This window comes from Ambystoma mexicanum, chromosome 4p (genome assembly GCF_040938575.1).
Source record: "Ambystoma mexicanum isolate Mex_15411 chromosome 4p, UKY_AmexF1_1, whole genome shotgun sequence".
Taxonomy (NCBI): Eukaryota; Metazoa; Chordata; class Amphibia; order Caudata; family Ambystomatidae; genus Ambystoma; species Ambystoma mexicanum.
The window spans coordinates 623,443,405-623,471,244 of record NC_090927.1 but is presented as its reverse complement, the minus strand read 5'-3'; positions in this window follow the sequence as shown (position 1 = coordinate 623,471,244).

Here is a 27,840-nt window from a genome sequence, read left to right as displayed (position 1 = left end):
TCCCTAGCTACTTAAACACAAGCTATCCTGTGCAACCAAAATGCACACATATGACATGTGACATGACATGGGCCATACACAAGTATTCCAAGGCCCAATGAGGCAGGGGGGGGGAACAAGGGAACACAGAGAACGGTACTACTAGGCCAGGTGTCATTGAGATTGTGCAAGTGCAGGGGTAGGGGGAAGGGAAAAGTGCAAGGGGAAGGGTGGGGGGGAGTCCAATACAGGGGAAGTAGGCCAAAAGAATAATACATAGGTCACCTGGTGGCAACTGCAAAGATAAGTGCAGACAAGTGCTGGGAAGGGAGGGCTGTAGGGATAGAGAGACAGTACTGCAGTGCAGGGGTTGCCAGGGTGGCAGTGCAAGTGGACAGTGGCTGGGCCAGGGACCGAGGTTGGTGAGAGTGTCCCAGTAGCAGCTCCTGTGCAGTTCCAGTGAAGAGTTCTGCAAGGGAGAGGCAGAGAGTAAGCAGAAGCAAAGAGGAAGGTCTTGAGGTGCTTCCAGAACTGGAGATGGTTCCCCTCAAGTTCAAGTCAGCCAGGAAGTCTGTTCCAGGGGGAGGGCCCTGCTGCGGAGAGAAACCTACCCCCAGCTAGTTGCTCTGAGAAGCGGATGACCTGGACATGCAAGGTGTGCATCACACACACCTTCAAAACAGGCCATGGCCATCACTGTCATGTCACTCAAACCCTCCCAAACATCAACATGACATGGCAAGCAATACCCATACACTGACGCAGTAACAATAAGGAACACATTGCCATGTCCTAAATGTACAGTGGCATCGGACAATGATGCCTGACCCGGAATCAGATGAAATGACAGACCAACAAAATGTCCCACCCAAAATAAGTCGTTTCCAAATGCATTGCAACAGTCGTAGACGTAACATCACAATGAATGCCTGTCTATATGCACATTATGCATTGCAAAATCAACACTGCAGCTCATGTGTGCAGTGTCCCACTCCTGCATCACACTGCTCAGCGCACAGCACAGTGAACAGCCATTGCGTGTGATGCACACCCTGAGCATCACATCTAAGTGACAGACTACATCAAACATCAAATTTGGCATGTACTGGAACCATAATCGGTCACAGAACATGTGCTGCCGGGACACAGTGGGCACCAGAAGGCAAACAGTGTACACGTGGATATGCAAGGGTGGGAGTACATGGAGTGCATCCGAGTGCAAGTGTGTGGTTCTGCAGGGACATGCACTCCACATATGCATGTGCACTCAAGTGACCATCAGTGTTCCCTACACATCACATGTGAACATCCACCATGTGTACACCCCAGCATGTCAAACCACAACTATCCCCTCGCACCTGAAAGGAAAACACAACACATGAACAGGCATTGATCAGCAGAACACAACATGTACATAGGACAACAACATTACAATGTCAGAGTTCCCATCACACTGCAGGGCAATGCAACTATCACCAACAAACCCCCCCCTCCCGCGCAAATGACCATGACCCGCTGAACAACTGCACCTGGGTCATGGAGCCTCCAACCCTCATTTCCACCTGGCCACAGGATCACCTTTACCCTTCGTGTCCATCTCCCACCTTGTGTGTAAAAAGATGCCTGAACCCTCAGAATCCACACGCATTTACAAAATCACAAAATCCAAGGCATGAAAACGAACCCAAACACCCTCCAGTAGATGACTTGACGTAGCAGTACCTCACAAACGCCAAGTACTACCACAATGATGCAACAACCAAGGTAGCACAGCAGAACAATGTCACGACAGGATGTGAGACATGTGTGGTACATGACATAGGATGATGCACAATGAATGGATGTGTACTGTCACAGGTCCCCTGTACAGGCGCGGGAGTCTCATGAAACAACCACCCACACCATGTCCCGGGTGCCTGCAAGGTCAAACTCACACAGGCCCCTGAGATCATGGTGGGGAATGAGGTTCAGGGATATGCAGTCGGGACAGGTGTAGACACACTGGATGACTGGAATGAGTGGCAGGTGAGGGGAGGAGGAATGACACATGAAACTAGGGAATGCACGAAAATGTACAACCTGCATGAACACATACACAATCCAAACAAACTTGGACATCATTGTCATGACATTCTGTAGTCCAGGCTCAGGAGTGGTACGAACCAACCACCCCCTCTAGGGTTTTGGCGCCTGCAAGTTCGGGGCTTACACAGGCATCCGCAACCCCAGTGGGGAAAGAGGGTCAGGGAACGTTGCTTGGATAGGCACGGGAAGCAGGAACACCGGGTAGAGGGTACAGGTTTCATAATTGCATAGGATCACGGGTGATTAGGGAAAAAAACATACCAAATAGGACCACACATACATCCGTGCATCAGTACACTCCCCAGCAAGCCTATGCAGGGCAGTTTGTAAGGAAAACAACAAGACACTTAGCTCTGGTTTTGAGTGCTGGCCTCCTGCCTGCGCACTCTCAGGGCCGGTTACAGGAGCACTCCAATGCCGCAAAGAGAGACACAGTCAACAACCTGTATGTGCCAATTACACGAAAACACAACACAAAACATGCCCCATAGCAACAAACTACTCTACAAACAGACAATCAGTGCTCGATGCTTCGTACCCATATATAACATCACCCCTGTGACGGGTCATACACAGTCAATGCAGTGAGTCAGGCGCTGGTGGGTGTGTGGCAAATGGAACACCAATGTGTCACAATTCACACAACATGCAATGTTCCCTGGGTAAGCAGACAGAACCATATGGCAAGCCATGACTACAGAGCAAGTTGCGTACCACCATGACCAAAACAAAGTTGGCAGTGCATTTATCATGAAGTACGTGGAATAGACATGCACTGCACCCAAGTATGTCCCTTGCTGTATGTCCCTGTGAGCTGCCCCTTTCCATGTCTCTGAAGGCTACATGGTTGATACAAGTGCCTCAATGAACCTTGGTGTACCGCAGGGTATGTGCCACTGCCCCTGCATGTGTCCCAGACAACCCTACTATCAACAGCCATCAGTCCACAAACACATCTGAGCTGCATTTTGTGCTTCAACACCAATATTCGTCTAAGCTCACCCTCAGTGCTGTGACTAAGCCTGCATGTGCAACTCGCCTGGTGCAAGCTTTGCTGTGTCGTGGCCCCCCTGTGATGCTCACCTTGCCTGGAGTTCCTTGGAACATGTCAGCAGTTCTAGGATGTGGGTCCGCAATCACTGTGGCTCTGCTCGTGCACACATGTGCATGTGGGCACCAACAAACGGGTCAGGAATTCCGTCGTCCAATGGGCCATGTCTGCTGGCAAAGGTGCTCTGGTGCCTCATCCCCCTGCAGAAAGTGCATGAAACAAATGATTAATGCATCAAAGTGATCTGTGTGTGTCTCATCCGGCATCTCATTACTTGACCATGTCAGAGAGTCACATCACAAATCACACCATCAGTCCGTCTTTGACTTCCAAAGTGTGGAACACTATCTACAGCATGAATTGCAACAGGCACGTGTACAGGAAAGAAATGAGACATAATACACAATGCATAGCAATCAATGTCCACATTAATCATGACACACCCCATCTAGCAAAAGCTGAACAGTGGACAATTACACCTAAATCATCCCCACTAGGGGTGTCAACACAAGTCACAAAGCACCAGACATGCCACAGATATGACAGTCCAAAGCCCTTGTGTAAAATTCTGTAACACCGAACCATCCTTGCGAGCCCATGGATAAGGGAGGCAGGAGTGGCATGTGTGAGTCAAGGAACCCAAGCAGCAAACACATACACAAGACAACCATGAAGGGCCCAGCTGGAACAGACAGTGGATGCCTTCAAAAACCACAAGGCACCGCACTGTCACATGAAAGCACAATAGACTACAAATTTTGAACTAACTCAACTATTAACTAATTACACTAACTATGGAAAACCTACATTACCTATTTAAACTAACTATCAAACAGAAACTTAACTAACTAAACTAAACGAAAAATCAAAAATGGCCACATACGACCCGGGGGGGAGGGGAGGCACCCAGGAGGGGGGAGGTACAGGGTGCTGCTCAACATCCACATGCGATGATGCTGAGCCAAAAAAAAATACCTCCATGGGCTCAACGCCTGCACAGCACGACCTATGTGGGAGATAGATGGTCGTCCGAGTCTGGCTCATCCCGGAAAGGAGGACGTGGCACAGTAGCCTGGCCACGCCTAGCCGCAGCTTGCCCCTCGTCGGCAGCAAGTCTGCCGGACAGGTGAGCCTGGTTCTGTGTGGCGATGTTACATAGGTCTGCATGCAGAACCTCACGTGATACACGTGCTTCCTCTTGCAAGGTAGCACGTGTAACACGGAGTTCCTCCTGCAAAGCCTGGCTGAACAACCGCTGCACCTCCCGGCAAGCCTGTAGCTCAGCCGAGATGGTGCGCTCAAGCTGTGCAAACCTCTCCTCTGCCTGCTGCCTCTGGGACATCATAAGGACACCCAGAGTGGATCTGAGGGAGGCATACTCCTCCCTCAGGGCATCCATGTGCGCCTCTGCGTGAGCAGCAATTGCTTGACGCAGAGACGACATTTCAGCCTGGCGTGCCCTGTCTGAGGCCGCCATGCCCAGCCTGAGCGAGCGGGCCGTGGACCGTGCCGCCTGCTGCTGAAGAAGCACCTGCCTAGCAGGGGGGAGCACAGATCGGGCCACACGCTCCATGCTGTCAGCGATGTTCTCCATTGCTGCCCCCTGCCGTTCGGAATTGGCAGTCATGTCTTGCTCCCACTCAGTATACAGCGGTTGCGCGCGGCGACCGCGTTGCCGGGCTTGACCCCTGCGGGACCCAAGGACCGGAGGTCCTCGCTGTGTTGGCACCGCCTGCGGCTGCACGACTACATGCCCCCGTCGACGTGATGTCCCAGGCACATCAGTGACTGGTGTGGAGGGTGACCCTGCGTCCCGATCCACCACGGGCGGAGGAACCAAGACTGTCTGATCCCACAGTGCAGGTGTCGCAGACAGAGGAGTGTCCACATCAGAATCACTCACCCCTGACACATGGACTTGATGGTCATCCAACTCAACATGGACGTCAGAGTCGTCATCAAGGCTGGACTCATAGGCAGCCAGAGACAGGATGGACTGCAGCACTTGGGGGTTTTCGTGGCCTACCACCCCACGACCCCCACTAGTGCCGGGTTGATGTGGTCTTACCAACCCTGTGTCTGGCGTGACAACACCATCCTCTGCATCCATTGCTTCATCACCTGAAAAATAGAGAGGAAAAGGTCACTACACATGTCAGAAGCACACAACACACACACACACCGACAGCAAAGGCATCCGGCAGACATGTGACACACAACATATGACCTGGCATGCATGCTGGGTCTACTTAGAATAGCCACTGTGATCAGACCTGTTGAAAGGTGGCAGTTTGCATGGAAGTGGGTCTATGCAGTGCTGAAAATGTGTACGCCACTCACTACCTACATGTACAAGCACTCCATGGTGTGTGCCAGGAAATGTGAAGGCAGTGCAATGTCAAATTCAGACATCACGTGCATTGTGTATTCAATGTGTACCATGTCTAGCAGCCAAGCACCCCTCCACCCCAGTACCAAAGCAGGGATGCCTAGCATGGTATCAAAAGGCTGCCCATACACCTGTGTATTGACAAGCAGTGTTGACTGGCATCAACAGCTTAATGTGAATCAAATTACAACACTGCTAATGATGCTGGGACAGTGGGCAGGACACATGATGGAAGATCCGGAGGCCAGCCACGTGTGAAGAAGACACGACAAGAGTTGGACAGAGTCATTGGCCATTGAACAGGCTGAGGCCTGTGAGCCACACAGATTGTCATTGCCTAAACATGTGTGCAACGCAGGACTGAGCCACAGTTGACATGGGGAGGCCGATAATATGGCAGGCAATGTATGTAACCAAGGACTCATATTACAGTGATCATCCAGTCAAGGACACATAGGGGCATGCGTGCAATGCACATGGAGCATGAATGGGCACTCATGTCCCTGCGGGACATCTGACCCATGCACAGTACAAGTGGGATACCCTGCATCGAGTACTAAGGCTGTACCACACGGCATATGTCTGGCAGTTTCTAAGCTGGAAGTTAGCATCTACACAGGACACATGAACAAGAAACTACACATTGGCAAGAATGTAGCAGACCAGTGCAAAGGTGGAACTGGGGTGCAGAGTGGTGGAGGAGGGGCAAGGGAGCATGCCCACATGGAGTCCCGCATGCAGGCAGAGGAGACATGCATGACGGTAGCATTGCATTACTTACACCTCAGAACCATGTACACGTCACATGTAGCAGCAATCATGCACAACACATCCCACAAGTGAAACACACACGTCCTCAACAACTACGCTTCAACACTCACTGGACTGGGCATCAAAGTCCAGCATCTCTCCCACACCTTCGACCAATTCTGGTGGTATGAACTCCGCAACGAGAGCCTCATGCGGAGTGAGTTCTTCCTCCTCTGGTGCAGGCCCACCGCCAGTCACCAGAGTCAAGTTGTAATTTGAGGCACGCTTAGCCTTAGTGCTGCGCTTGATGTCATTCCAGCGCTTTTTGCACTCCTGCGCTGTGCGCACCTCATGGCCGAATGAACTGACATGTTCCGCAACATGCTTCCAGTGGGTGTCACGTTGGGCAGCCGTAGTCTGATTATTGGCACCCACTAGCATGTCACGGCTGTGTCCCCGCACGTAGTCCACGAGGAAGTCCAGTTCCTGCTTACAGAAAGGCTTCTTCTTCGACGTGCAGGAGGTCGTGGCTGTGTGTGGGGTCCCAGCCTGTGCTGCAGGTGCAACCTTCCTCCTCTTGGACTGTGGCGCAGACCCTGGCTGGCTAATGCCGCCCTGACCAGTATGGCCAGTGGGTTCGGTGGATTGAGCCGAGGGAGTGGCAGGTGGAGGGATGACTAAAGGCCTGACTTGTGTCAGTGGCAGCTGGGTGCCCACTAATGGACCCTGCGCAGCAACATCAGCTGTGGCAGGGTCATTGACCGCAACGGTCCTGGTTGGCAGACTCACAACCGGGGTGCTGTTGGGTGCATCTGCCCCTGCACTTGCCAACACCCGGCTGTTCGGGGCAGCAGATGACATGACTGCCCCAGGGACACGTGTCTTGGTCTGAGCAGCCCGGCGTGCCCCTATGGTTTCCCCCCTGGCCTGTTGGAGATCTACCAAGGGCTCTTCAAGTGCCAACGCAGCCTGCGCTGGCAGACCCTGAGCCTGGGTGGCGGTGTCCACAGCTGCACCTGCAGCTACCGCTACCCTTGGGCCCGTGGCAGTCGATGGAACGGACTGCTGGGTCATACGGGTGCCAGTGCCAGATGCAGGAGCTGCATCCCCCGGAACCACAGGGGGTGGTGGCATGGCTGCACCGACACATGGCACAACATTGTGCTCAAGTAGCGCACCCCTGCCTCTTCCCCCTCTGTGGCTGCCCTGGACACCCTGGAGTCCCCCTACTCCCTGGTCACCACGGCCACGTCCCCGACCACGCCCGCCACGAGGAGTACGCCCAGCTGAGGCACCCCTCACCTTTGGTGGCCTCCCAACCATGGCACAGATGTAATAGTGCTGGCACAGATGGAGTGGTGCCAATGGGAGGTGTACACCACAATTGTCCTGGGCAATTGGGGTGAAGGGGGTGGGAAGCAAGATGTTAACAGCCCCCCTGCACCTGCAAGGCTGTATGTGACCCCGGTGATGTGGTGACGGGTCACGCAACGCTCAGGCACCCCAAAACTGCAGTAAAACCGTGCACGCAACCCTGCAGCCTACGTGCGTGGATTTGACCTCCCGCAGTACGCGGTGGCACCCAGTAATACGAATAACGCGTACGCGTGGGACACGCAGGCTACGATGACATCGAAAATGGGTGCAATACACAGGGGCACCCGCAGTGGGAAAAGGAGCGTTTGCGACTCACCGTCTGACTAGCGCGATGCAGAAAAACACGCGTAGCCAATACCCCCGCCAAAAGAAGAAATACGTCCTTGAGAGCTGTGAAGTAAATGGCGCGCGAAACAACTGGAAGCAGCAACACACGTCGGTCTCCACGGAAGGCACGTACAGCGAACTGCTGGGCCCGCTCACCTTTAACCCGTGCTGAGGGAAACGCACGCGCGCGTCACGTCACATGCGGACGTGCAGTTTTTCATGCGCGATTACGCGCATTACATGCGGACGTGCAGTTTTTCACGCGCGATTACGCGCATTACACGCGGACGTGCAGTTTTCAACACGCGATTAGCCTGGGTACGTGTTTTTCCGGGTGTGCGGGTAGTTCCACACGCGATTAGCCTGGGTATGTGTGTTCCGGGGTGGCGTGAACTTTCACACGCGATTGATTGTAATCCACGTGTGTTCTGTCATCACGTGCAATGAGGGATACACCCTCGCACGACACGTCACAGACGCGCTCACGCGCTGAGGGCCTTTGGTCCAATGAAAATGCGTAAGCGTGCAGACGCGCTTACGCGCTACGGGCCTTTCCTCGATTTACACGCTGACGTGCAGATTTTTCACGTGCCAAATCACTCCGTATCAAGCTGGCCACGCGAATACACACGGAAGACCACGCTCCTGCCCAGAAGGCCGAATCACTGCCCCCCAGTGCCCCGAGCAGCCTCCCACATGCCATCTGCTGCTGCCTGCCTGCCTGCCTGCCTGCTGCCACCGTGCCCTGCCATTTGGGGCCTGCACATCAGCCATCTGCAGGGGTCCAGTTGCTGTGTCGACCCCTGCTGGAACAGTAGACTCCCGACTGGGATACCATCGCTCCACAGCCCAGCCCCAGGACCCAGTTGCCCACCCACGCCTGCCTCGGGGGTCGCCATGTCGGGGCAAGCACCATCTGAGACCAGTGGCGACCCCCAGCCAGAGAGGCAGAGGGCCACCAGCTTTAGTGAGAAGGAAGTTGGTGTCCTGGTGGAGCATGTCCTGGGGCATTATGATGCCCTCTTCGGAAGACCACGCGCCAACAAGGAAGGACGGGAGAGGATCTGGGACGATGTAGTGGTTGCCATCAACGCGGAGGGGGTGGCAACCCGCGACATCAAGCACATCAAGAAGCGGTGGGAGGACTTGAGGTCCAGGACCCTCAATAAGGCCCGGCGCCTCGCGGAGGGGGGCCGGGCACACCTGAGTGACATCGAGATGAGGGTCCTGGAATGCGTAGACCCAGCGCTCCACGCCCAGATCCTTCGGAGGCAGACCCATCTGGAGTTGGCCGGTAAGTGGCCAAGCATTACTGTGTGAGACAGGGCATGTTGCAGTGTGCTGGTTGTCTGATACCTGCCTGTATGTGTGACATAGGCCATGTACGTATGTGTGTGTGCAGGGACATCATGGTCAGGCATGTGAGTACAGTGATGTGTGAACCACATGGTTGGTGCATGTGTTCTATTGCAACATGGGGGGCTCTGTGCGGAATGGACACATGGAAGCATGGCAGTCTCTGTTCCTGGACATGGGTGGGGGTGAGGGATGGGTGCTGGTCCCATGTACACGTATGGTGTCCATGTGTGTGTGTCTGACCTGCGTGTCTGTGACTTGTAACTGCCATGGATGCATGACACATGTCTGTGACAATGTTCAGATTCACTGATGCAGCCTAGTCATCCTTGTATCCACTGCGTCTGTGGTGTACGAGGCCAGATGGATGGAACTACGGTGAGGTGTGTGCATGTGATGGCAAGACCCATGATGCATGTGAGTTTAAAACCAACATTGTATGAATCATGAGTCCCTTGGTCATGTATGCCAATGTCGATGGCATGCGCCATGCCTGTTACTGTATGTGTTTTGCCTGCACTGACCCATGTGTTGTGGCGGGACATGATGGAAGTGATGTATGACAGTGCCACTCATCTGCTGTTGCTTCCTGTCTAGGGGACCATTGTACAGTACCCTGATGCTTGTGTTCTATGTCTCCCTCTACACAGTGGCAAGTGAAGAAGAGGGCGGAGAAGGCGCTGTGGAGCAGAGCGGCGGGGATGCCACCACGGCTGCAGCGGAAGGGGTGGGTGAGCCCCCACAGGGGCTTGCACCGGCGGAAGACGGCGTGGAGACATCCAGGTTGGTGGTTTCCACAGAGGGGGAGGAGGCCGCTACTGAGCCACACATGGGGCCTGGTGGGGGCATCCCCGCTGGTGCAAGTGGTGCAGTCCAGGGCCAGGGGCAGGAGGCAGCACAGGTCGCCGTGGAGGTGCCTGTGCATGTCACTGTCCCTGACACTGTGACTGCACCACCATGCACCAGCAGGGATGCCCCATCCCAGGCCCGTCCGCAGGTAGGGGAGATGTCCATGTCATCTGACACTCCTCTACCTGCGGACGAGGGGACCCCTGGCCGTGTGGAGAGGGTCCTGATTGGTGTCGCGTTGCGCACGGCTGGCATTCGTGATGAGGTGCATGCTTCCCGGGAGGAGCATGCACATCATCACGAAGAGCACCGTGCGTACGTGAACCATTTGGGAGCCGCCATGGTCGGGGGTTTCCTACATGTGTGTGGCCTTCTGGCGACCCTCTCCTCCTCTGTGGAGGCTATGCGCCAGTCGTGCTCCATGCCGTCTTCCGGCCCAGATGCCACCAGGGCCCCCTGTGGACCTGCCCCGACCAACGCAGCCAGCTCGGTGGGGACCCCATCCCTGCCACAGTCGGGAGTCGAAGGTCCAGCAGGGGTGGACACACCAGCAACTGTCCCCCTGCAGATGGAGGATGTGCCGGCATCATCTGGCAGGGCACGTGCACGACGGCATCGGTGGATTCCATCAGCCTGGATGCCGTCGTGCTGGCAGAGGCAGTGGCGTCGGAGGCAGCAGCAGGCTCGACGTGGGAGGCATCATGGCTCGGGGCCATCAAGATCAGAGGGGCAGGCATCGGCCGGAGGGCAGGAGAACCCTGGGATGGCAGTGTCTTCCGTGAGGGAACAGTTGGTCCAGCGGATAGGTGCGGAGCGGCAGCGGGCGGAAGAGGAGCGGCTCACCATGGTCAGGGCGGAGTTCTCCATGCGTCTGGTGTTGAGGCGGGCTGAGTGCCTCGAGGAAGCTCGCAGGGAGTTTGAGGTGGACACGGGGTTGTCCCTGCGAGACCTCGGGGCCAGGACAGAGTCCCGCCTCCGGGACATCGACATGGAGTTCGAGGATGCCCTGGCCGGCAACATCACAGAGTGAGCCGCAGGACTTGCCCGTTGCCATTGTATATAGTTCTTTAGTTAGTTAGTGTTAGGTTTCCTGTATTTTTTAAGTTTTTTTTGGACCGCTCGGACAATGGCCACTTTTCTGTATATATTTTTATTATTAGTTAGTAGTAGTAGGTTTAATTTATGGTGTTGGGCTCATGGACCCTGGGATATTCTTGTACATAGTTTGATGTTTGGAAAACATTTGTTGGATTTATATTTGTGTTCACCATGAGGCAATGGTTTTTCCTTATTTTTCACCCCATTATTTTGCTTTGGACTACATTAGTTTTTGGATTCCTTTGTTTTTTGATTTTTTCTATTTGTTCTCGGACATGGACCATTTGTTTTGTCATCCCCATTGTTGTGTGTTTTATTTCTTTACTTCATTTTCATCTTTAATACATATATTTATTACTTACATTTGTGGTATTTTCTCATTGGTTTCATGCATGTCATGATATGGGTTTTGACATTCACTTGCACCCATTGTGTATGTGTGTGTGAGGGACATGTGTTCATTTACATACTTGCCATTGGGGTTGTATCATGTAATTGCATCTACTATGTGGATGGATGCAATCCTTGCCTGGGTGTTTGTGCTGGGTATGCTGCCCATTACTGCCATGATTGCGTTTCGTCAGGACCTGGGGGCAGGGGGACATGAGTGGGGGCCTGCTGGGGGGTGGGGGTGCAAGGGGACATGAGTGGGACATGGTTGGGGGCCTGCTGGCAGGTGCCCCACAGTGCTGGGGGGTGGGGGTGCAAGGGGACATGAGTGGGACATGGTTGGGGGCCTGCTGGCAGGTGCCCCACAGTGCTGGGGGGTGGGGGTGCAAGGGGGACATGAGTGGGGGCCTGCTGGGGGGTGGGGATGCAAGGGGACATGGTTGGGGGCCTGCTGGCAGGTGCCCCACAGTGCTGGGGGGTGGGGGTGCAAGGGGACATGAGTGGGACATGGTTGGGGGCCTGGTGGCAGGTGCCCCACAGTGCTGGGGGGTGGGGGTGCAAGGGGACATGAGTGGGGGCCTGCTGGGGGGTGGGGGTGCAAGGGGACATGAGTGGGACATGGTTGGGGGCCTGCTGGCAGGTGCCCCACAGTGCTGGGGGGTGGGGGTGCAGGGGGACATGAGTGGGACATGGTTGGGGGCCTGCTGGCAGGTGCCCCACAGTGCTGGGGGGTGGGGGTGCAAGGGGGACATGAGTGGGGGCCTGCTGGGGGGTGGGGGTGCAAGGGGACATGGTTGGGGGCCTGCTGGCAGGTGCCCCACAGTGCTGGGGGGTGGGGGTGCAAGGGGACATGAGTGGGACATGGTTGGGGGCCTGCTGGCAGGTGCCCCACAGTGCTGGGGGTGGGGGTGCAAGGGGACATGAGTGGGGGCCTGCTGGGGGGTGGGGGTGCAAGGGGACATGAGTGGGACATGGTTGGGGGCCTGCTGGCAGGTGCCCCACAGTGCTGGGGGGTGGGGGTGCAAGGGGACATGAGTGGGGGCCTGCTGGGGGGTGGGGGTGCAAGGGGACATGAGTGGGACATGGTTGGGGGCCTGCTGGCAGGTGCCCCACAGTGCTGGGGGGTGGGGGTGCAAGGGGACATGAGTGGGGACCTGCTGGGGGGTGGGGGTGGTGGGAGACATGGTTGGGGGCCTGCTGGGGGGTGGGGGTGCAAGGGGACATGGTTGGGGGCCTGCTGGGGGGTGGGGGTGCAAGGGGACATGGTTGGGGGCCTGCTGGCAGGTGCCCCACAGTGGCCTGCTGGGGGGTGGGGGTGTAGGGGACATGGTTGGGGGCCTGCTGGCAGGTGCCCCACAGTGCTGGGGGGTGGGGGTGCAGGGGGACATGAGTGGGGGCCTGCTGGGGGGTGGGGGTGCAAGGGGACATGGTTGGGGGCCTGCTGGCAGGTGCCCCACAGTGCTGGGGGGTGGGGGTGCAAGGGGACATGAGTGGGGGCCTTGTGGAGGCTGCCCCTGGTGACTGGAGGGGTGGGGTGGTGGGAGACATGGGTGGGGGCCTTGTGGAGGCTGCCCCTGGTGACTGGAGGGGTGGGGTAGTGTGAGACATGGGTGGGGGCCTTGTGGAGGCTGCCCCTGGTGACTGGGGGGTGGGGGTGGTGTGAGACATGGGTGGGGGCCTGGTGGAGGCTGCCCCTGGTGACTGGGTGGTGGGGGTGGTGGGAGACATGGGTGGGGGCCTGCTGGGGGGTGGGGGTGCAAGGGAACATGGTTGGGGGCCTGCTGGCAGGTGCCCCACAGTGCTGGGGGGTGGGGGTGCAAGGGGACATGAGTGGGACATGGTTGGGGGCCTGGTGGCAGGTGCCCCACAGTGCTGGGGGGTGGGGGTGCAAGGGGGACAAAAGTGGGGGCCTGCTGGGGGGTGGGGGTGCAAGGGGACATGGTTGGGGGCCTGCTGGCAGGTGCCCCACAGTGCTGGGGGGTGGGGGTGCAAGGGGACATGAGTGGGACATGGTTGGGGGCCTGCTGGCAGGTGCCCCACAGTGCTGGGGGGTGGGGGTGCAGGGGGACATGAGTGGGGGCCTGCTGGGGGTGGGGGTGCAAGGGGACATGGTTGGGGGCCTGCTGGCAGGTGCCCCACAGTGCTGGGGGGTGGGGGTGCAAGGGGACATGAGTGGGACATGGTTGGGGGCCTGCTGGCAGGTGCCCCACAGTGCTGGGGGGTGGGGGTGCAAGGGGGACATGAGTGGGGGCCTGCTGGGGGGTGGGGGTGCAAGGGGACATGGTTGGGGGCCTGCTGGCAGGTGCCCCACAGTGCTGGGGGGTGGGGGTGCAAGGGGACATGAGTGGGACATGGTTGGGGGCCTGCTGGCAGGTGCCCCACAGTGCTGGGGGGTGGGGGTGCAAGGGGACATGAGTGGGGGCCTGCTGGGGGGTGGGGGTGCAAGGGGACATGAGTGGGACATGGTTGGGGGCCTGCTGGCAGGTGCCCCACAGTGCTGGGGGGTGGGGGTGCAAGGGGACATGAGTGGGGGCCTGCTGGGGGGTGGGGGTGGTGGGAGACATGGTTGGGGGCCTGCTGGGGGGTGGGGGTGCAAAGGGACATGGTTGGGGGCCTGCTGGGGGGTGGGGGTGCAAGGGGACATGGTTGGGGGCCTGCTGGCAGGTGCCCCACAGTGGCCTGCTGGGGGGTGGGGGTGCAAGGGGACATGGTTGGGGGCCTGCTGGCAGGTGCCCCACTGTGCTGGGGGGTGGGGGTGCAGGGGGACATGAGTGGGGGCCTGCTGGGGGGTGGGGGTGCAAGGGGACATGGTTGGGGGCCTGCTGGCAGGTGCCCCACAGTGCTGGGGGGTGGGGGTGCAAGGGGACATGAGTGGGGGCCTTGTGGAGGCTGCCCCTGGTGACTGGAGGGGTGGGGGTGGTGGGAGACATGGGTGGGGGCCTTGTGGAGGCTGCCCCTGGTGACTGGAGGGGTGGGGTGGTGTGAGACATGGGTGGGGGCCTTGTGGAGGCTGCCCCTGGTGACTGGGGTGTGGGGGTGGTGTGAGACATGGGTGGGGGCCTGGTGGAGGCTGCCCCTGGTGACTGGGTCGTGGGGGTGGTGGGAGACATGGGTGGGGGCCTGCTGGGGGGTGGGGGCGCAGGGGGACATGAGTGGGGGCCTGGTGGAGGCTGCCCCTGGTGACTGGAGGGGTGGGGGTGGTGGGAGACATGGGTGGGGGCCTGGTGGAGGCTGCCCCTGGTGACTGGGGGGGCAAGGGGACATGAGTGGGACATGGTTGGGGGCCTGCTGGCAGGTGCCCCACGGTGCTGGGGGGTGGGGGTGCAAGGGGACATGTGGCTTGGCTGGGGGCATGCCCATGGTGGATGGGCTGCCTGCGGGACATGACCAGGGGTGCAGGGTAGTCCCCTGTGGTGTGGGCTGCCTGCAGAGGTCGTGGAGGGGGTAGAGGGGAGACCTGGGAGGACCCACACTGGCAATTCACCTCTTCAACTTCCCGCACACCCACGTAATACACTGCCCCACTCGCACAGGCCCAATCGCGTGTAGATTTTCTCGCGCACCCCTGAAATCCATGTACCCAGGCCAATCACGTGTAGATTTTCTCGCGCACCCCTGTAATACACGTACCCAGGCCAATCGCGTGTAGCATTTCTCGCGCACCCCTGAAATCCACGTACCCAGGCCAATCGCGTGTAGCATTTCTCGTGCACCCCTGAAATCCACGTACCCAGGCCAATCGCGTGTAGATTTTCTCGCGCACCCCTGAAATCCACGTACCCAGGCCAATCGCGTGTAGATTTTCTCGCGCACCCCTGTAATACACGTACCCAGGCCAATCGCGTGTAGAATTTCTCGCGCACCCCTGAAATCCACGTACCCAGGCCAATCGCGTGTAGATTTTCTCGCGCACCCCTGTAATACACGTACCCAGGCCAATCGCGTGTAGCATTTCTCGCGCACCCCTGAAATCCACGTACCTAGGCCAATCGCGTGTAGATTTTCTCACGCACCCCTGTAATACACGTACCCAGGCCAATCGCGTGTAGCATTTCTCGTGCACCCCTGAAATCCACGTACCCAGGCCAATCGCGTGTAGATTTTCTAGCGCACCCCTGAAATCCACGTACCCAGGCCAATCGCGTGTAGATTTTCTCGCGCACCCCTGAAATCCACGTACCCAGGCCAATCGCGTGTAGATTTTCTCGCGCACCCCTGTAATACACGTACCCAGGCCAATCGCGTGTAGAATTTCTCGCGCACCCCTGAAATCCACGTACCCGCTCAATCGCATATTTAACTTCCCGCGCGCCACTTTTTTGATGCGCTGGGACTCTACCGCCTGCCTTCGTGTGGCGGCCGTGTTTCAGCTTGTGCGTGTCTTTGGCTGTGCGTGGCTTTGCCCTATTCGATTCCATGAATACGTGTGGTTCGAGTGTGTGTGGGCGTTCCGTCTGCTTCCCTGCAGTACATCCCCAGTTACGCCCTTATTTTCGCGTGTTGTTCCCCATTCCGCGCGTTACGCCCCATGTCCCGCCCACTTTCTGGTGTGTGCGCTGCGGTTGTGCGCTTTCACTGTGCGCGTTGCGCACGCCTTTCGCGATGTTGCAGTGACGTGTGCGCCATGCACGGGTTTGGCGCACATCCCGAGGAAGACACGCGCAGGGACTTCCATGAATCGCACGCGTGCGCCTCTTTTTTTCCGCTTGCGCCTGCTTGCGCCTGCTTGCGCGTAGATTTTCGGCGCACGTTTGTTCCATGAATCGGCCCCTTGGTGTTTTCTACTTCTGTCATAGCTAATTCAGCCTCATTTGCTATTTGTTGCTGTCCCAGTGGTTCTTGGCTTCCTGTTACAGAAGATTGACTACTGTCAGGAGTATCCTCATCTAGTTGGGCCTGGAGTTCTTCTTCGTGTTGCTGTTCATTGTGCAACATTGTTTTGAACAGTGTAATGTTTACATCCATCATAGTGCATTCATTTGCTTTGAAAGCGTCTTCATAGGAGTCATAGATATATAGTAACTTCGTTTCTCCATGGTTTAAAAAGTTGTAGCAAGGACATGTAATATAGTTATTTATGTTGAGGAGTTTTTAATGACAATTTGATATGATTAATTAAGCTTTGTTTGGTAAGTTTCACTAAGCTGCCTTCACAATTTGTTACTCTGTATTTACCTTTGTTTTCATCTGGATTTATATTATTTTTGTATGTGAGGATTTCAGCTATGTGGTATGGACACATGGTTTCCAAAGTGGTACTCCTGTTTGGGTAGTATGTGTCTAGTAATTTTTTTTCAAAATGTCTTGGCTGTTGGGATCGTGTTTGGCTATTGTTTCTATGTCCTCGTATGAATTGAGAACTCTTTTTCTAGATTTAGCAGGACCAAGACTTAGTCATTCTATATTTTCAGATTTTACATACAAAGCAGTACCGGTTTAACAGTCTGCAGCTTCATAGCAGTCACATTCTTTATGAGAGAGCATTTTTATGCCTAAGCTGTACAATGTCTGTGACAGTGTTTTGTCAGATGATAGGTCATCCCAGAGGTCTTGAAGCTCTGTTTTTTCTACTTTGGTTAAGTTGGCTGTAACATATCGTGCAACTGCAGTGGAATTGTCTGCAATGTACTGCACATCTATGTTTGCATTCTATAAGAGTGCAATGATTGCATTGTAATTATTGATATATTTTGCTTCTTCTGTTCTTTTTATTTAATATGTGTTCTTAGGTGATTTACCTTTAACACTATATCTAACTGAAGACATGCAGTTGTTTACTTGGCCTGTTGCTGTAACTGGTCTAGGGAAACCAAAGTGGCATTTGGTATAGTATTTCCCTTTGTTTTTGTATTTGCAACAACAATATTTCCCACATTTGTGTTTTTGAAATTGTAACATTTGTAAATGAAGGTCACTATTTGTTGACATATTTTTCGATAAACTGTAAAACAGTGGCATTATTGTCTTGACCAACCTTAGGAGCATCTTTAATCCATAAAAGCATGTGGATATGTGGTGCTCCTCTGGCTTGGTATCCTTTTGTCCAAAAGAAGTGTTGCACTTGTCCGAGGGGAGGAACAGTTTTATTACAAATAAAGAGTAGCATAACAATGAAGCGATGATGGAAATATCTTGAAACATTAACAGGATCTAGAGAGCACAGTTCTCCAGGTGTTAGTATATCTATGCTTGTTTTGTTTTTGTTTGATATGCGTTGGAAATCATGTAAATCTTCCTATGCATATTCTGCACAACGTAATGTAACAAACCAAGTGGGTGGGCCAAGGTTTCTTATCATACAAGGTACATCTCTGTGATGTCGGAACCTGTATTCTTTTGTACCACGCATGTGGGCTAACAGATTTGTAATGCTTGATTGTAGAACCTCATCTCTTGTAATAATTGCGTAGCTGAGATATTTTGAAAATGGGTACCTGATTTCAATGTGTGTGCAACTCCGAGTTGCTAGTTCACTTTCAAAGAATAGGTGGAATATGTATTCCACATTTTGTCTATATCTGGGATCTTCAGAATGCATTCGTAACGAGCTGTATTTTTATGCTGTTATCTGAGTGGGTCTATCATCGTACCTTCCTCCTTTCCCAGTAGGAAAGAGTAGAGGAAAGGCACATGCTTCTATACTTATTTCCCATATGCTAATTGGTGATCCTTTGGTTTGTTGCATTTGGTACGTTTCTAGTGCATCATCTATGGTGTCTTTAGAGTGTAATGGATGCATTGTATAATGGTCTAAAATATTGGATACTGTAGCAGGATCTAGAAGTTGAAATTGACCAGTTTCTGGTGTCTCTTGAATTATTTCAGTGGGTTCCCTCAGGTTTTCTTCAATATTAATTTCTTTGTAGTATTCATTATTGTCTTTTAGATATTGCAAGGTTTGTCTAACTTTATGTAAGTCCCTGGGTTGTTGCCAAATTTTGTTGTCTTTTGTAGGTACACCATTTACTAAGACAATTAAAGATTGATCTATTGGACGTTGCACTCCCAGAGTGTGTACATTTTCTTTCAGATCTAATGGTAAATAAACTACTTTGCCACAAATGCCTTTCACTAATTCAGAGGGAGGTAATTTTGCTGTTTTTGGTTGAAGGTGTATTATTGCTTGAAATGGGAACACTGTTTGAATTATGATGCTCTCATGTAAATTGAGTTGTTGCAGGGGTTTTGGTAGTGGGAATAATTCCAAGTTATTTGTGATAGCACGTGAAGGAGTTTGGTTGTTATCAAGTTTTGCAGTGAAGTAACTGCAAAGTATTAAGGGGTCAGTTATTTTGTATTTGTTTTCTGCTATAAGGTAGACAGCTAATTCAAACCATTTGGAATCTTCATTGTCTTCTATTTTGTATGTTATGTCTACAGTTTTTGTGCTACTATTATAAAAAAAGTTCTGCGGAAACACACACACACCTAATTTGGTACTTCAGCAGATGTACTTTTACATTTTAGTATTTCATTTTTGTAGTGTAGTAGAAGGTTGCCATTTGTACAATTGTTCCTAGTCTATTGTAAAGCTATTGCATTTTGTAAATGGCTTTCACTTCCAAAATATTTTCTCTGGCTATGCTCTATTTCTTCGAGTAGGTCTTTGGCTGTACCATGTAGAAGATTGTTATTTAAATTGCTTAATGCTAAAGCAAAAGCAGGACTTTTAGCATAGTACAGTTTATGGACTAGATTTCGTATAGTTGAATGATGTGTTGATATCATTTGATATGATGGAAGCTGCTTTTGCAAATAGGCCCTGAAATGCAGGCTAATGAATGTCCTTGTAGTCCTGTGTATTTGCGCACTGGACAGGTATCCCTATTTTGTAGTAGTTTCATTTTGAATTTGTCTTTGCCTTTCACATACTGATTGAGGAACTGACGTAAAGATTTGAAAGATTTTTTGTCAATATTACACATTGACATGCATGGCCATTTGTACACTGGACGTTTTGGTTCAGTCGGATGTAGAGGTGATGCTGAGTTTTCTGGGGATATTTTTGTAAGCAGTATTTCTTGTTCCATTATGGTATTATTATGTTTTTCATACCCCCTGCTATGTATGGCAATTGTGTTTGTTTGCTTTTGTTTGTATGCTTCTTCATTAAAATATGGTTCTGTGCTCATGGTGTGACTCCATTCACCTCCACAGATATTTAAGAAGTTTTTTTTGTTGACATTCTGTTTATTGAGAAGTCTTTTTTGCAGTTCAGTAGTTAGTTTTGTTAGTGGTTTCATTCTGTTTAACACTGAAATAAATAACTTCCTTTTGAGAAGGATTGCACTGTCTATGAGATCGTCTAAGATTCATTTTCTACGGTAGGTTTTAAGGTTTGTGCATGATTTCTCTCCTGTTTTTATAAGATTCTGAAGGACTCTGTGGTGGAACATTTTTTGTAAAATACTTTTTTTGGTATGGTTACTTGCCACTACATCAAGATTTATAGGAGCAGTGTTAGCAGTAGTGGTAGCTGAATTCTTGTTAATAACTTTCTGTTTCGTTTTACATTTTGAAAGAGGAGGCACAGTTTCTTAATGACTGTATTAGATGTTTTGTTTGAACTTTTGTACAAATTCTGCTAGAGTTGGATGCTTATTTTGGACACTTTTATTTTGATTTGCTCTACTTCTGCGTAACTTTCTACAGACTTGCTTTTTGGTAGGCATTCTTTGGGGTCTGTTGGGAAAAATGAAGGGATGGGTTGGGCTGTTCTGTAATGTATGTGTGCTATGTGCATGATTGTCTATGATGGTAAGGATGTATGTGAAGGTGTGTGATTGTGCAATGAGCAGCTACAACTAGTTGGGAAGGCTATTCTTGTATTTGTGTGTTACTATCCTGCGGTTCAGATGACAATACAAAGTAAGCTAGTGGTGAGGAGAAGCACTAATACTAAATCTAATGGTATAGAATCAAAACAGTTCTTTGTTCTGCAATACTAACATTCTAGGGGCTAATTCATGGAATTTGTGCGCCGAAAAACGGGGATTTGTGTGCCATTCTGCCCACAAATCCCTGTTTAACAAATGGGGATTTGTGGGCAGAATGGCGCACAAATCCCCATTTTTTGGCACACAAATTCCATGAATCAACCTCACAGTGTGTTTGAGTAACGGTTAGTACATTATGGTAGTATTGTACTTACTTTTTTGTATGGAATGAGCAGATTTCTTTTGAGTTGCTGTTTGTACTTCAGATGCTTCTGCTTTTCAGGAGAGTGGTCTTCACTGCAATTGTAAAAGATAGAAGTTAGTAATTTTGTGTGTATATAGGACTGTTGTTAATTTAGACGTTGATTTTTATGTTTTTGTAGTGGTATTGTTGTTTGATAACTGAACCTAGTCCTAGTGTGTGCATGCAGTTTCCTTTGACTATGTGCATGTTTGCTTTCATGCTTAGAGCTGGTATGTTCTTTTGTAATAATGAGAACATTGATTCTGGTAATGCTGTTTATTTTAAAGAAGATGGCATTTCTTTATCTTTTATGGGAAATGCCATGCTGTTTTGGAACATAAGGGTTGCTTTGGAGAAGCTTATGTGAAGAATTTAGGAGTAAAATAAGAAAAAAAAATATATAAAATAACAGGTGTCTCTCAAGCGTCTTCAAAAACCCCCAAAAAATGTCTCTTTTCAGAGCCAACCTCAAAGGAGAAATGGGATACATTATTTAAATTTAAATTCTTCACGCTAAGATTTTTCGATATGTCCGCGGACATGGTGGTTTTCCACGGACAGCGTGCATTACATATGGCGATTTTGGGGTTGAGAGGCATGCACATGAGAATGAGCAGAGCAAGGGAATGGTCAATAAGGTTTATTGTGTGTGTTGTGTAAGGAGAGAGTGGGTCAGAAAGTTTTTTTTCTGAGAGAAGATCAGATAGCTATGGCTGTGTATTTCATAAAACAGATTATCTGGATTTTTGGGAGACTGATGGATACATTGGTTGGAGGTGCATGCAGAACGCTGTGGAGTGGCTGCACATCTTGGATTCCCTCATGTGGAAGTGCACTGGCATGGAGTGTGTGGAATGAAGTGGATGGATTTGGTACCTCTCTGTGCTACTTTGGTCACAGCGTCATCCAGACATAATTATTATTCAGTGTGGAGGGAACAGTTTAGGACATGTGTCTGGAATTTCCTTGCAATTTGCAATGAAAGAAGCACTTGGGAAGGTCATGGACATGTTTCCAAATCCCCAAGTAGTTTTTTCTCGTAGTGCTCATAGACAAATGTGGCTGCGTTCTTCTTCATTTGGTCCACAAATGGAGAAAGCGAGGCGCAATGTAAATAAGGCTGTTTGTGCCTTTTAAAGAGATGTTGGCATGTCCTCTTTTCACAATGAAAATATTATGTTTTGTAGCACATACATTTTTCGTAGAGATTGAGTACATCTTACTTATGCAGGCAATCAGATTTTTCTGGGAAATATACAAAATGCATTGCAACCTTTTTTGTAATTACATGAATACATTTTGCAGTAGGTCTTAATCATTTGAAGTTTTTGAAACACAAAAAAAACACCAAAAGGCTCTTTTCATAGCACCACTTCTTCCCATAGAAAAGTGCAATGGTTCTGATAGGGCAGCACCCAAAAATAAATGTCCGTGGACTGTCTGTGGACTTCTAATAAATGGACAGGGCCCTGCACTATTTATTTGTCACTTCTATTTTTAAACTGTGAAAGGCGGCTCTTTTTGGTTTTTTAAACACGACACACAAGGAAAGGAGGGAAAGGAGGGTAAGGAAGGGACACCAATCACAGGGATAAGAAAGGGCAGGTGGAGAGAGGAAGATGTAGGGTGGGTCTTATTCAGGTAGGTAGCAGACCAAATCGTGCTCCTTGACCGCAGTCTTGAAAGCACTCTGAATATTCTCCCCCTGCAGAGTACTGCGTCGCAGCACATACACAATATTGTGACCCTCGAAAGGTAAGGGTCAACAGCATCATGAATGGCCTGTGAGGCAGCTGGAGGGATGCACTGTCCCACAGGAGTGTGTCTTGTGGTGACAGGAGCGGAAACAGAGGATGTTGTAGAGGAACTTAATTTACTATGTTTATCACAAGGTACAACCTTGCGAATAGCCCCACCATGAAATGACCTTAGGTGTCACTTCATTGATGTCGTACCAAAGCTGTACGAACCAGGCCTTCCACGACTCAGCACCATGTGGCATTGATTGCAGATGACCTTTTTCGCATGAGCTTTTGGCACTCCATCAAGTGTAGTAAACAACCGCCACACCCAATACTCACGCCAAGTGCTGGTAGTAGGGACACCCACTACCTCATCCTCTTCATCTGTCTCCTCTGCATCCTCATGCCTGTTCCCCTCTGCAGGCCCTTGGGGAGGTGGTGGTGGTGGAGTGGGCGGGGGTGCTGAGGCAGCTGAAGCAGCCATGGTCGCCATCTGGAGGACAGCAGGCAAAAGTCACCAGCAATGCAGTCAATGCAGGTCTGAAGCAATGCTCCGTCAGGTAGCCAGAAGCACAATGAGGAGCAATTCTAGGGATTGGCCTTTTAGAGGGGTGCTGGTGCATGCTCCGCGAACACCAGTGCTGTCCACGGACAGTTTGAACACCAAAAAAAGGCTCAAAAAGTTCCGAAATATATGTAGATCGCCAGGGACATTGTCTGGGACATGTGCAATTGTGAACTTTTACTGTAAAATACTTTGGATTGTCCAAACAAGTACTTTTAATATGTTTGGTGATCTGGACAGTGTCCACAAATTTTCGCGAATGGGACAGCTGTCCACAGGACACCAAATGTGTAGGGACGGTTGTGTGCATGAACATGGGTGTTCTACGGACAGTGTTCAGGTCCTCAAACTAATTAAAAGTGTGACACACGTGCGACGGACAATTATGGACAGGCGCAATGTTTGTAGGACCTATGGGTGAGGTGCGCATGTGCGTAGATGTTCTAGGGACATTGTGGACAATCCCATTTTAATTACGAACAGTAAGAACAGGTATTGTGTCCTTAGGACACCCCCATTTTGGTCAATTGCAGACATCCCGGACATCGAGTGTGTTCTAAGAACAGTTCATTTTTGATTTCGGACAGTACGGACAGGTATAGTGTTCTTAGGACACCTCCATTTTGGTTAATTGCGGACATCCCGGACATCGGGTGTGTTTTAAGAACAGTTCCATTTTGATTGCGGGCAGTACGGACAGGCATAGTGTTCTTAGGACACCTCCATTTTGGCTAATTGCGGACATGCCGGACATCGAGTGTGTTTTAAGAACAGTTCCATTTTGATTGCGGGCAGTACGGACAGGCATAGTGTGCTTAGGACACCTCCATTTTGGTCAATTACGAATATCCCAGACAAACGCGCTGTCTGCGAACACCTAAACTGCCTTTTTTTTTTAAATGGACACAGAGGACTGAATTAAAACACACAATATTTTTTATTATATACAAATATAAAATGTAGGAAAGAGGGGGAAAGCAGAAACTGACACACACACAGGGGAATTAGGGGTTTGGAGAGGATGGATGGGAGAGGATGAAGGGATGGAAGTCTCATTATAACGTTTTTCTTCGTGGTGAGGGTTTGGGGCTAGTTGACTGGGCATGGAGGGGGGAACAGGTACATGTGGGACAATGATATTTCATTTTTTCTTTTATGTGGTCCTTCACAAAATGTTTTAAAAGATTGACATTTTTCATTAGCATGTCCATTTTATGTTCCATTCGCTGCAGAGCATTTTCTGATGTCTCTTTTGCTATATTATTTTCACTGTTTGTATGGTCTGTTAAAAAAATAAAATGTGTTAAGTACACATAAAGTAATGGTTATTAATTGGCTCATATAGAGAAGTGTCTGCCATTAGTATCACTGCCTTCACTCATTTCATCATGTGGGAAATCTTCTTCAAGCCATTCCAAAGTACTGGACATTTCTGTGTAAAAAGAAAATATTACTTTTAGTGTACCTAATACAGAAAGTTTAGAAATATATAAGAAAAATGAAGGTTACTTACTAGTTTCTGGTAATTTTTGTTGTTACTGTTGTGTAGGTCTGCTGTTGCTTCTTGCTGTGCAGATTCTGTGGGGTAATTATGTTATAGGCATATCGTTTTTGTTTTGGTATATTCCATTTTAGTACATATGCAGTGTAAATGGATAGTTGATGTGTTACATATATAGGTTGCACTTCTTATTTATTATTACATATAATGTGTTCATGTGCTGCTTTTTGAACTTGTCAGTGTTTATATCGCATGATAGAACAATCTAAGATACACCCTGAGTTTATGGGTAGTGTTGATGTTGTCTGCATCCATCCGCGGACATATGCACAGTCCACGGACATCAACATCACTAGCAGGGGGTTCAGTATATTCTATGTTACATGTATATAAAGTAAGGGAATACTAGTAAACATATATCAAATTCACACTATGTATATCTATATTTAGTTAAAAAAAACTTTGGTAAAGGGAGGTTATGGTTAAGTTGCGCTACTAAAAACCTATGAAATTCAGTAAAAAAACTTTGTTAAAGGGACGTTATGGTTCCAAGTAAAAACTGGTGAATTCCAAAATTCACCAGTTATGGTAAGCTAAGCAACCATAACTCGTGCCACTACCGTGCACTGCTAAGACTAACACCCAGGACATCAAAGATGACATCACAAATGTCATTGATGACATCATTGATGACATCACTGATGACATCACATGTGCATTTACTTTTCATGAAAAGTCTGTACAAGGGATTCTTATTATAATGTTGACAAAAAAGTGTCAAGGATCATTGGAATAAATATCATGAGCTACGTAGTGCATTAAGCAATGCATTGATATAAATAGCTTTCTATTATGAAGTTCTTTCTAAGCTACTCATGTATAAACATAAGCATTGTATGCAGCATACATGATGGAGGTGCAATATTCATAGTCTTCCCATGTTGAATAGTGAAATGATAAATGCTTTCTTATTAGAGTTTTGCATACTGTGCAACATGTAATAAGTAGCTAATAAAACCCGCTTACTACAGAATTTCATTATTACATCCAAAACACAAAGACACAGCAATACATACAAATATGAGTATATACAGGGAAAGTGAAGTAAGCAAAAAAGCAGCAGTAGTACCAGAAAGTGTTCATATCCTAACTGATTATCTTTATGCACAAAAATGATTGCTCTGCTTCAAAGCTACTACTTCCCTATGTATAACTATCACATGATGTGACTGCACCCAAAAGAAAGTAATGCAAATACAAATATGAGCATATCCAGAGAAAGTACAGTAATAAAAAAACAGCAGAACAATAAGAAAGTGTTGACAACCTTACTGATTGTCTTCATACACAGAAAGCATTGCTGTCTTTCAAGTGTGTATTTTCCCTATGCATAAGTTTCATATGCTGTGAGTGGACCCTAAGTGAATTATTGTAAGAACATATTGAAGTATAAGTCTACAAATATAACTTTTTAAATGTTTTGTTCCTAACTATTACTGGCCAAGATATATCAGTAAAGGAAAAAAGAGCGAGTCAGACATGTGATGTCTGCTGTAGCGGCCTTGTAATTATGGTTAAGTTGCTCACCTCATAGGAAGAGCACTTTTTGGGTGGCTTATAACTTTGCTCCCTCTGGACGAATCCTCACGAAACTTTGCAAAAAAAAAAGAATATGTGCCACTCTGAATTTCTTTGGTAAGCTTGGTGAGGTTTCGTGAAGGGGGGGGCAAAATTATAGTAGGGCCCCAAAGACTTTTTTTTCCATAGACGCAATGGGGAAAAGTATTGCTAATGCCTACAGCCCAAACCGCTGGATGGATTTTCCCCAAATTTGCGGCAGGAGTGGCGGCTTGCTCCCGAAAGCGTGCTTTTCTTAATTTGATGTAAATCCCTCCAGTAGCTTTTTCAAAACAGGCAAAATGTAGGTGCCCAGAAATTAGTGATATCTGGGTTCGCTTCGCGGACCCACTTCCCTGTTCGCTCCACGAACAGGTTTCTGATTGGTTTGGTGGGCTGCGTGATGTCCGCAGACTTTCAACATGCCCGCTGATTGGCTGGTGGAAAGCGTGATGTGCGTCATATTTTTCCAAAACGCCTGCCATGTTGTATCCGCGGATATCCGCAGATAGCGCAGCGAGGAACAGGGCTGGAAAACATGTTTTGGGCCATTTGGTATTGGGGAGAGGGGCTGGAAGTGGGTGGGGGAGTGAAATATGGTTCACATGATGTATTTGTTTAGGTGGAAGAAGACTGTGTTGTGTCCGTGGCAGTCCGCAGACATTGCAGCAGTTCGCAGGTAGGTCCTCAGGTGAGCAGCTCATCTGGTGACTGCAGGCAGGCTTCATTAGGGTAGAGGAGTAGAATGTAGATGATATGAAGATGTTTTTATAGGCTGTATTATGCTGTGGTGGTTGTGGCCAGCCCCTAGACTCTTGGGTGCATGGCCTGTGGACATTCACCCAAGAGTCTGCAAACTGGTTGCAAGTACTGTAATAGTATGTGTACTGAAGTGGACAGGGCCTCAGGTGGCTGGCTTATGTGTGTGGGTTGTGGCCATTGGGCAGATTATTGGGTGCATGAGTGTATTATGCTGTGGTGGTTGTGGCCAGCTATTAGACTTTTGGGTGCATGGCTGGAGACCATGCACTCAAGATTTTGCCCACTGGCTGCAAGTATTCTAACAGTATGTGTACAGAAGTGGACAGGGCGTGTGGCAGCTGCTTTATTGGACTTGCCCAGGATTCTTGGGTGTATGAGAGTCTGTGCACTGGGTGTAAGTACTGTAATATTATGTGAACTGAAGTGGACAGGGCCTCAGGTGGCTGCCTTATGTGTGTGGTACTGCAGCAGTTCACATTAGGTCCTTAGGGGAGCAGCTTATCTGGTCACTGCAGGCAGGTTTCATTACGGTAGGGGGGTGCAATGTAGATGATATGATGATGTTTGTATAGGCTGTATTATTTTGTGGTGGTTGTGGCAAGGCCCTAGACTCTTGGGCCATGCACCCAAGAATCTGCCCACTGGTTGCAAGTATTGTAATGGTATGTGTACAGAAGTGGACAGGGACTCAGGCAGCTGGCTAATGTGTGTGGGTTGTGTCTACTGGGCAGATTGTTGGGTGTATGGCTGTATTATGCTGTGGTGGTTGTGGCCAGTCACTGAGAGTCTGCCTACTGGTGGCAAGTACTGCAATAACTGCGT